Raw genomic sequence first — 12,381 nt, 5'->3', positions numbered from 1 at the left:
AGACTCTCCTACAGTATTAGAACCTTTGGTTGATGAAACTGTTGACCCAACTAATGTTACCATACCAATACCAGATCAACCAGCAGTAGAGCCTCTTTTTCCAGACCAACTAATACAAAAGGAACAAAGCAAGGAACAACCCTTTGACATTGTTAACCAGTTGAAGAATATGCATGTCCAAATACCTTTGTTTCAAGCTATTAAGGAAATTCCTTCTTATGGAAAAGCTATAAGGGAAGCTTGTCTAAAGAAACCTAGAAGGAAGAAGAAGGATCCTACCATAGTTCATGTTGTTGGACATTTAGCTGATATCATGTTAGGAAGAGTGATTACACCAAAATATTCTGACCCAGGGAGTCCAGTAGTAAGTGTCAGCATCAATGGTCAATTTGTTAAAAATGCCTTAATAGATTTGGGAGGTACTATAAATGTGATGACTAAAGAAACCATGAAGAAGTTACAAATAGAAGGATTAAGGCCCACACCAACTATTCTACAGCTTGCAGATAGTTCCACTGTCACTCCTGATGGAATGATAGAAAATATTGTTGTGACCTTAGATTTCCTAGAATATCCTGCAGACTTCATGATTTTTTCCCCTAAAGTAAACCTATCTGGTTATCCTGTCATTCTAGGTAGACCATGGTTGGCCACAGCTGATGCAAACATAAATTGCAGATTAGGGAATATGACCATATCAAATGGCCAAGCAACCAAGCAATTTGATCTATATCCTCCTGCACAACCATTACCAAATTTGAGTACATCTTTTTGGCTAGATTTAGGAGATGAAGAAGAAGAGATAAATTCCATAGTACAACTTATGATGTTACATGGGCAATCTTTTCTAAAGTTGTAAGAAGAAGATTCAGTAATCTAGAGCATCCTTACCAACACCTGTGTGGTAGGAAAAGATGTGTCTGGAAGCTCTGTATTAGAATTGATTACATATAAGGAGTGTGATACAGGTTGTACTTTACTTAAGGAACCTCAAAATCTTTGTTCACTACTTCCCTATGAAGTAGAAGGAAGCCCAATCTCTGAAATTGCTATGGTAGAATCCATTATTCCTATTGAACTAAGTAAAGGCCATAAATTGCATGTTAACCCCAAATTGACATCCGTACAGATGGAACAATTAAAAGAATTACTTCAAAAGCATGAGAAGACTTTTTCTTGGGATTATGATGATATGAAAGGATTAAGCCCTATACTGTGTACCCATAGGATATACATTAATGAAGGTTGTCTACCACTTCGTCAACCTCAAAGGAGGATAAATCCAAGCCTCAGAGAAATAGTCAAAATAGAATTGCAGAAACTACTTGATGCTGGCTTTATCTATCCTATATCTGATAGTAAATGGGTATCACCACTGGTTATAGTACCTAAGAAAGGAGGAAAATGGAGAATTTGTGTAGATTATAGGGAGTTGAATAAGGCTACTAAAAAGGATCATTTTCCTTTACCCTTCATAGATCAAGTTTTGGATACACTAACTGGAAATAAGTACTTCTCCTTTTTAGATGGATATAGTGGCTATAATCAAATCAGAATTGCTCCTGAAGACCAAGACAAAACTACATTTACCTATCCATGGGGTACTTTTGCATACTCTGTTTTACCATTTGGTCTTTGTAATGCTCCTGCAACATTTCAACGGGCTGTAATTAGTATTTTTGCTGATATATCACATGATTGTATGGAAATCTATATGGATGACTTTACAACATTTGGAGTAACTTTTGAAGAAGAAATGATAAATCTTGAAAAAGTTTTGGTAAGATGTCAAGAACATAATTTGGCACTAAATAGTGAAAAGTGTTTCATGCTCATGCAAGAGGGTGTGGTACTCGATCATTTCATATCTACTGCAGGTATACAAGTAGATCCAGCTAAAATTGAGATAATTCAAACATTACCCATACCCACTAAATTAAAAGATATCAGATCTTTTCTAGGACATGCTGGATATTACAGGCGTTTTATAAAAGACTTTAGTAAAATAGCCAGTCCCTTGTATATGTTGCTTACAAAAGAAGCTGAATTCAAATGGACACCTGAGTGTGATAAAGCTTTCCTGCAGCTTAAGCAACTTTTGACCACAGCCCCAATTTTACAAGGCCTTGATTGGAACCTACCTTTTCACATATGTACAGATGCTTCTGATTATGCCATAGGAGCAGTTTTAGCACAGAAACACTCAAATATTAAGAATGCCATTTATTATATTAGTAAGAGTCTTCATGGTCCAGAAATGAATTACACAGTGACTGAAAAAGAATTGTTAGTAGTAGTCTATGCTCTAAATAAATTTTGGCATTATGTCAGAGGTTACCCTATCTATGTTCATACTGATCATGTAGCAATCAAGTATCTCATGAACAAACCTGGTATAACTGGTAGGTTAGTAAGATGGTTACTATTGTTACAAGAATTTGACATAACCATAGTAGATAAGCCTAAAAAAATAAATGTCGTAGCTGATTATTTGTCAAGAATCAATCATCATGATACTGACACTACTCTGGTAGATGATGCATTTCCAGATGAACATTTGTTTCATATTCCTGTTAAAGTTCCATGGTATGCAGATATTGCTAACTACATTGCAACTAATAAGACACCAATGCATTTTTCTTTTAAGGAGAGAAAGCTGTTCATACAGAAAAGCTTCCATTTCTCATGGATAGACAATTTTCTATTCTATACTGGACCTGATCAAGTTATGCGTAGATGTGTAAGAGAAGATGAGACATATGATATTTTGCATGCATGTCATAATGAGCCCTATGGAGGACATTTTGTAGCCAAAAGAAAAGCTTTCAAAATCTTAGCCACTGGTTACTATTGGCCTACCCTTCATAAATATGCAATCAATTATACAAGGAAGTGTGACCAATGCCAAAGAATGGGTCGCCCAACCAAAACAGATGAAATGCCTTTGAACCCTCAAATGGTGTTAACACCATTTGACAAATGGGGAATGGACTTCATCGGTCCTATTGATCCTCCATCCAATGGGAAGTCTTATATTTTGGTTTGTACTGACTACCTAACCAAATGGGTTGAGGTTAAGGCTATGAAACATGCCCATGATGAAAAAGTTGCCGAATTCTTGTATGAAGAGATTTTTACATGTTATGGAGTTCCTAAAGAATTGGTTACTAATCAAGGCACACAGTTTACTTCTAACCTAATTTTAGAATTGATGAAACAGTATAACATCAGGCATCGCAAATCCAGTCCTTATCATCCACAAGCCAATGGACAAGCAGAAGTTACCAACCGTGAGATGGAAAATATTCTAACTAAAATAGTCCATTTGCATCGTCAAGATTGGACCAGCCAGTTACAAGAAGCTGTTTGGGCTTATAGAATAACTTGGAAAACCACTACCAAATTCACACCATTTGAGATTTTGTATGGGAAAGTGGCAATGCTTCCAATTGAATTTGAACACAAGACTTTAAGAATAGCCTTGACCTTAGATATTGATCTTCCTACAGCACAAAGAGAACTTCTCTTGCATCTTAATTCTTTAGATGAAATGTGCAAGACCACTTTAGAACATACTAAACTGGTGCAAAAATAGAGAAAACATTGGCATGATTCTCATATCCTCAACAAACAGTTCAAAGCTGGTGACTGGGCATTATTGTATGATTCCTGCTTCAAGGATATGCCAGGGAAGCTGCAGATATGATGGTTAGGACCATATCAAATCATCCATGTCTTTGACAATGGAACAGTTCAACTAACCACAATTGATGATATGCCTTTCAAAATGTTGATCAATGGTCATCGACTTAAACTTTACAAATAGCCTCAAACAAAAGTCGAGTTCATGCAACAGTTCGAACAATCGGATCCAACAACAACTCAAGTATCTCTTCTTGCAGTCAAAGGTGAAAACCTTCCACCTGCTCTTCTTCAACATTAATTCTAATTTGCATGTCCATAATAATAAATTTATATTTGCATAAAGTCCATTTTCTTTTCATGATATTTCTTTCCATTCATTTCTTAATCTTCCATCCACCCACCTCACTCCATTTCTTAATCTTCCATCCACTCACTTTCTACATACTTACGTTTTTGTGTTTTCAATCAAATCTGCACATGCTAATGGATGCTGCCATTTACATTATTTTTCTCACCTTTTTTTTGGAGCATGTGACAATCCACTTGGCAAGTATAAATGTTTTCAAACTATTATTCATTTATAAGTTTGCAGATTTTGTTAATTATATCTAATACTGCATAGTCTTTATAATTATGGCATATTTTAGTCCCTAACCCATACTAGTCTGACACGTGAGGACACTTGTCATAAAATTAGCAGGTGGCAAGGGAGTGTCATACTATCCAATGACATGCCTGATTAACTATGATGATTTTTGAAAATCTTGGCATTACCCTTTATTAATGAGAATTTTTTGCCATAAGTATGCCATATCAAGTGTTGTACTCCCACTTTCTGAATTAATTTTTCTTTGTTCATGCCAAATTTTTTGTGCTAAGACATGATGTGACCTATTTTTTTAAAATTTTGTCATTTGACCCATGTTTCCAGACAATTTCCACACAAATTCATGATTTACTTTTACCTAAAGTTTAATTATGGCACATAACAATTTGTTATGGCAATTAATGTTCCCAAAAAGAAGCGGTGAAGCGTCTGAGAAATAACGCAGAGTTTTGAAGTTTGCATTCAGAAAGGGAGAGGGAAACAGAGTAGCAAAAGTATCAAGAAATGGGAGGAAGTTTACAGAGAAAAGATCCGGTCGAGCACATTTTGTTGCTCTCTGATGTAGAAGTAGTAAGAAGATTCAATGCATGCGGGTGGTTAGGTTATTGTTTGAATTTAACATCATATGATGAAGAAGCAGCTGTAGAATTCACCAGGACATTTGATGAAGGTGAAGCTTCTGTGTGGGGTTTGATAGTAATTGCAACAGAAGAATGAATTACAGTAGTAACAGGGTTACCTCTTGTTGGAGAGCATTATTCGAGCTCGCATGATGCTAGGTCAGCAAGGGCTCAGTTCACTACCCCACATGACCCTCCATTGGATGTTATAAAGTAGGGGTGCAAGAGATTTTCTTTGCCGCCTCCATACCCTGATCTAGCAATGCATGTCATCAGGTATTTTACTTGTGAAGGTAGATTTCCTCACTTACATGCACACCATTTTAAGTTGCTTACTTGTATAAGGCACAATATTGCCGTGAATCTACCAAATTTTCTATATAATATGCTCTATATTAGTGTGGAAGAGACTTAAAAAGGGAAAGATAATTCTGTCACTCACCATGCTTTGATTAAGTTGTTAATAGAAAGGTCTCTTAGGGACATATCCCCTTTGACATGGGATGACTTTGTGAAATTTAAAACCTTACAACCTCAAGTTGACCCTTGTGAACGATAGAGTGAGGAAAACATAGTTCCCAATGTAGAACAAGAATTTTAGTGTGCAAAGAACATTAACAAATAAAGTAAACATTCACAAACCAAAAAAACTAAATTCACATATATGCTTAGACAAAGAAAGCAAACAAGAAGTGCAAACCTCACAAGAGAAAACACTCCATGCTTTCTTGATTCTATAGATGTGTCCTTTTGCTGTGGATGTATGCTCAAGATGCTCAAAAGCTACTTCAATGGAGATGGGTAATGGAAAATTGGTAGCTTTGTGAGCTCTCAATTTGGCATTATAAGGGTAAGATTGATGGATTTGGTTCTCAAAATAGCATGGTAACTTTAGCTCAAAGATTGTTGATGAAATGGCTTGGGATGGGATTCAATTTATAGACAAGGGGTAGAGGGATGGAGGGCTTAGATGCAAGGATGGATGAAGGCTTAAGGAGGGCTAAGATGCACTCAAAGGGGAGCACATGGATTGTGCTTGTTTAGCACCAATGGGAAGGTGACACTTGTCACAAGGAGGATGAGTGTGAGAGGGTAGGGTAAAGGGTTGGTTAAAGGCATGATGAGTGGGGTTGAGTATGTAAGAGGGATGTAAGAGGAATGAGTGTGGAAGAGGGAAGAGTGTGGAAGATGGGTGTAAGAGTCATGAGTGGGCTTGTAAGAGTCTTTTATGTTTTGTAAGAGCACTCATGACTTAGTGGTTGGGCTTTTTTGAGGGGAGAATTTGGTTTGGATTAGGAAAGTCTTAAACTTGTTTAAGGAATGTGACAACATTAGGGGATGTATTAGGCTTGGGTTTAGGATTAGATTAGGGATGTTAGAGATGTGCAAGTGGATGGAATTAATGAGGGTGGGTGAGTTAGTGGCTAAGCTTGGTTAGTATGGGTGGATGGGGTGGATTAGGCTAAATGGAGGATTAGAGATAGGTTAGGGGTTTTTGAATTTGAGGATTTCATTTATCAAATAGATTTATTTAATAAATGGGGATTTTTGGAATTAGATAGGAGAAAAGGATTTAATTGATAAATAATAGATTATTTGATTTATCAATTAGGACTATAGATGATTAATTAAATTAATCAACTAGGGATGGCAAAGGATTAATTAAATAAGAATTTAATTAATGATGCCTTTAGAGATGGCTAAATGAGATTACCAAAGAAGTGTAATCAAATTTAGGTGTCTACATTTTGCCCCTCTTTGACATAGTGTTGAGACAACACTATTTCAAAGAAGTTCGAATGAGATGACATGAGGAAGATGTTTTAGCAACAAGGTTGCCCCAGTCTCGGATAAGAAGAGGAGAGACTAGACTTAGATGATGCCCCCTCAAGAAGGCGGCGGGGAGAGAAATGAGGCTCGACGACTTCTTGAAAAGTACAAGAAATTGAGACGAGCTGAGACGCAGGGTTGTGAAGAGAAGGGGCTGAATTAGCCCAAACTCTCACTACGGGAGAATGATAAAGGGAAATCAGAGGCACAATAGTAAAGCAAGCTTAAGACTTTCCAGGATTGGGGGGGGGGGAGATGGAGGAGCGGAGCGCTATAAAAGGAATCCATGGTAGGGAGATGGATGATAGAATGATAAAGCTGATGCAACAGGATTTCAAAGAATCAGATTGGCGGAAGATGGGTTTTGGAGATCCCTAGGACTAGGATTGTGGATCTCGAAAGATGAGGCTTGGTGGATTGATTTGATTGGTGGATCCCTAAGACTAGGATTGTGGATCCCTAAAGCTAAGCGTGAGGAGTGATTCAAAGAGATACTGATACATAAGCTAGGGTAGGAGTGACAGATGTAGGATATGGATGGGGGATAATGGAGATGAAGGGAATCCATTGAAGCTTTTTGAGTGAGGGGATACTTCAAAGAGAAGTACCACCATGTAGTTGAGCACTAGATTTGCTATAGGACTGTTGGTTAATTGCCAAGGTTACCAAGAACATCAAGGCCTTTTCACCAACCGTCCAGAGGATTGACAAACTGACTCGAAACAAACACATAAGGATTGCCCCAGTATCACACATGAATCCCAGAGGAAGCAGCGTGGAAACAACACTAGGTAACCCACAGGCAGAAGAAGAAAACAAGCAAAAGACTTGATCAAGACCTTACGCTCTGATTGCCCCATTCACAGCATACCATGATATGGAAGATCGTGGCAACCTTGAGGAGGGAACAAGGAGATTTCTTGGAAAAGATACTTCAAGACCCAAAAGGGAAGATTCCAAATCAAAAGAAAGTGAAAATCCAAAAGAGAACTATTTGCCAATGAGATGGGTAGGACGAGGTACTAACGGACCAAGATCAAACATGAGGAAAGCTATATCCTGCAATGACCTATCAAAGAGCACCTAAGCTGATGGATCAGGATGAGTGATGCATCTAGAAAGCTGAACTAAGAAGGATAACACTTTGGTCATAGGAGATCTAGCTAAAGGATGTATTGGAATAGCTAACCAAGGTGTGCGATGTGTGCAAGATGTTGATCAAGGAAAAACCAACACGAACGCTAGATAGATACAATGGTACTAAGCTAAAGAGGATGTACAAGCTGACGGACCAAGATATGTTACAAATGTACAAGTTTGTTCATGTTTTGGTTTTTTGTGAGATGGAAATGTTTGTGAAGGATGGGATGTCTATAATAGTTGATAGGTGGATAGGTAGATGGTTTGTGAAAAGCTTAAGGAAAATGGGATTCTGTGTGTGCATGTGATAGGATAAAGGCTAGGATACAAGATTATTTACAAGCTGGAATATGGTACAAGCTTTGGACAAGATTCAAATATATACAAGGTATGGTACAAGATTTACAAGGTATAATAAAAGCTTTGGTACAAGATTTACAAGCTGCACAGGAGGTATTGACAAGCTCCATCAGATTTTGGATATTTGATTGGAACACCAAGGGAACAAGCAGGTGTTTTATGGGATGGTGGGTGAATGGATGAGGGATAGGGTAGTGATAGATAATGGATTAGTCTTTAGCACACAAGGTGCCTAAATTACCAAGTTTTCACCAAGGTACCTATCCAAGGCGCTTGAATTGCCAAGTTTTCACCATTGGACACTTATTTCTCTTTACTATTTTTTTTTGTATTTTTTCAAAAGCTGGGTATACCAAGGATCTTCAAGCATAGAACTTCTTGAGATGAATGATGTTAGTGGGATCATTCAAGAGTTCTTCTTCTGGTGTAGATAATTGATAGGCTCCAGATCCAAAGGAGGTAGTAACCACATAGGGACCAAGCCATGTAGGTTCAAACTTGCCTTTCTTTTCTCGATTTGTGTGGACTTTCATATTTTCTTTGAGGACCATGTCACCTAGCTGAAAGTGTCGTGGGAGCACCTTCTTGTTGAAATTTCTTTTGAGATGAGTTTGGTAGACTGTGAGATGGTCATAAGCTTGTTGTCTCTTCTCGTCTAAGAGATCTAGCTGGGTGAGTCAAGCTACTCTATATTCTTCATCTGAGATTTGTCCTCACAAAGATATGCGTAGTGAGGGAAGTTCAACTTCTATAGGTAATACCACTTTGGCACCATAGACTAGGGAGTATGGATTTGTGCCTGTGGATGTATGGAAGGAAGTTTGATAGGCCCATAGAGCCAGATTTATTTGAAGGTGCCAATCACGGCCGGAATCATTGACAACTTTCTTTAGGATTTTAAGGAGGGTTTTATTAGTTGCCTCTGCCTGGCCATTACCTTGTGGGAAATATGGGCTAGAAAAGTGGTGATGGGTGCGGAGGGAAGTGCATAATTCTTCCATGTTGAGATTTTCAAAGTTACCTCCGTGGTCAGTGAAGAGGGTGGATGGGATGCTGAAGCGACAAACAATGTGGTACAAGATGAACTTGGAGACTTGAACTCCTGTAGCTGAGACTAGGGGGATTGCTTCCACCCACTTAGTGAAATAGTCTGTAGCTATTATTATCCATTTATGTCCATCAGATGAGAGAGGTGTGATATTTCCAACTAGATCAAGGCCCCAACAAGCAAAAGGCCAAGGTGGTGCAATAGGCTGTAGATCCTGTGCTGGAGCGTGCACAAGATTTGCATGCTGCTGACATGGGAGACACTTTCTGACAAAGTCACAAGAGTCTTCTTCAATGGTAGGCCAATAGTAGCCTACTCTAAGGATTTGTCATGCTAGGATAATACCACTCGTGTGGGCACCGCAAAGTCTGGAATGTACTTCTTTTAATGCCATCGCGGCCTCATTCTCATCTAAACATCAAGAGAGGGTATCATGATAACCCCGACGATATAGGGTATTGGCTATGATAACATAGCGGGATGATTTTTGAATAAGGTTCTGGCGTTGGGTGCGTGTGAGGTGAGGGGATATGATACCATCGTTAAGGTAAGCGTGAATTTCATGGTACCAAGGGGATTGGGGACCAACCAAGATACAAACACGGTTTGAATCCTCATTCGCATAAGCGGGTGTGAGGAGCTACTCAACTAAAAATTCATACTGCGTAGCATCTTGGGGAATTTCCAAGAGCAAGCCGATAGTGTCCATGGCGTCTGCTACTTTATTTTGCATTCGTGGCACTTGTGTAAACTGAAGCTTTGTAAAATGCTGGGTCATCTGATCAATTAGCTCTTTGTAGGGTAATAGCTTTTCATCTTTGGTTTGATATTCATTTAAGACTTGTTTGATGATGAGTTGGGAATCACCAAAGACTTGTAACTCAGTGATATTCCATTCTGCAGCTATCTTTAATCCTGCTACAAGAGCTTCATATTCTGCTATATTGTTGGTGCTAGGGAATTGTAGCTTGAAGGCTTTTGGAATGTAATCTCCTTGAGGTGTAACTAATAATATTCCTGCCCCTGATCCATGAGAGGTGTATGAGCCATCAAAATAAAGCTTCCATGGGGGTTTTTCTTCAATTAGGCAGATATGCTCATCTGGAAATTCTGTGAGCAAAGGATATGCATCTACTAGAGGTGCATCAGCTAGGTGATCTGCTATAGCTTGCCCTTTGATTGCCTTTCTCTCCACATACTGGATGTCAAACTCACTTAGTAGCATAACCCATTTGGCCAAACGGCCTGTAAGTGTTGTTTTGGAGAGCATATACTTGAGAGGGTCAATCTTGGAGACTAGTTGGATGGTATGACTTAGCATGTAGTGGCGAAGCTTTTGAGTTGAGAAAACAACTGCCAAACAAGCTTTTTCCATAGGAGTGTAATTGAGTTCATAACCAACTAGGGTTCTACTGATATAGTTGATGGCTCTCTCTCTGCTATAATCATCATGTTGTGCTAGAAGTGCCCCTAGAGTAGTAGGTGTTGTTGATATATACAAGATCAAGGAATGACCAGGAACTGGTGGAACCAAGATAGGGGGATTGGTGAGATACTACTTGAGCTGATTGAAGCTGCGCTGACATAAAAGATCCCACTTGAAGTTCTCATTCTTCTTTAGCAAGTGTGAAAATGGTGTACACTTATCTACAAGTTGGGAGATGAAGCGCCGGACAGATTGAAGTTTTCCCTGAAGAGAGCGAAGCTGTCGCAGTGGCTGGGGAGGAGGCATGTTTAAGATAGCCTTGACCTTTTTGGGGTTGATCTCTATACCTCGTTTAGAAACTATGAAGCCTAGAAGCTTGCCAGATGTGACCCCAAAGACACACTTCTTGGGATTTAGCATGAGATGATATTGGGCCAACCTATCAAAGACTTTCTCCAGGTCAGCAAGATGATCCATGAAGGTGTGAGATTTGACTAGGATATCATCCACATAATCCTCCAAAATGCTATGGATAAGATCATGAAAAATGGCTGGCATAGCTCTTTGATAGGTAGCCCCAACATTCTTTAGGCCAAAAGGCATCATGGTGTAGCAAAAGGTTCCCCAAAGGGTAGTGAATGCTGTCTTATGCTAGTCCTCTTCTACAATCTTGATCTGATTATACCCAAAAAATCCATCCATAAGGGACAGAATTTCATGTCCAGCTGTAAGATCTACAATCATATCTATGTTGGGCAAGGGAAAATCATCCTTTGGACAAGCTTTGTTAAGATCTCTAAAATCAGTGCAGATTCTGATGTCACCGGAAGGCTTAGTGACAGGGACCATGTTGGAGATCCATTCTGAGTAGTTGATAGGTCGGATAACCTTAGCAGCTAACATTCTTTCTAGTTCAGCTTTGACTAGTAAGGCCACCTTGGGGTGCATTTTTCTAAGCTTTTGTCTTACAGGCTTGATCTTTGGATTGACTGCAAGATGATGAACTACAAGATTTGGATCAAGTCCTGGCATGTCCTGATATGACCATGCAAATCGGCCAATGTTCTCTCGTAAAACCTCAAAGAGGAGGTCAGCTTGTTCTTGTGATAGGGATGCAACAATGTGAACAATTCTAGGGATCTCTGAAGAACCAATGTTGACTTCTCTAGTATCCTCTATTAGAATAGAAGACACCTCTGGTCGATTATCTTGAGGAGGCAATACTAAATCCTCATGTTCTGCTTGTGGCTCTAGATTTTCTTGCTGAGGGGTTCTCTTCGCTGCCTTAGCTAGTCCCAGATTTACCTTAGTTCCAGTTTTGGGTGTATCGAAACTAGGTTGGGGATTTTCTCCAAAATACCCCTTGGGATCTAGCTTGTAGATGTAGGTAGAATCTGGCTTTTTCTTCTTATGAGGAGTTTTAGCTCCCATGAATCTTAGAAGTGCTTCCTCTGATGCGAACTCATCAATATGTATGACACTTGGTTGGTCCCAATCTATGAGTTGTGGATGAGCAAGTGGTAGGTCAATGAGATGGATGGATAGTTCTCGGAGAACAGAGTCTCCTAGGAAGATTTGGTCTGGGATATCATCGTAGGCTCTCTTTTCAACTTCCTCAGGAATGTCTTCAATTTCGACAAGGTCGTGGTGGATGTTCGAAAAAGCGTGACCGTTCTCGTTGGTGCCCCTAATTGTGGGTATGCCA

Source organism: Cupressus sempervirens, chromosome 4, assembly GCF_028749045.1.
Source record: "Cupressus sempervirens isolate cs-2001-9-10 chromosome 4, ASM2874904v1, whole genome shotgun sequence".
Taxonomy (NCBI): Eukaryota; Viridiplantae; Streptophyta; class Pinopsida; order Cupressales; family Cupressaceae; genus Cupressus; species Cupressus sempervirens.
Note: the sequence above shows the minus strand (reverse complement) of the source record.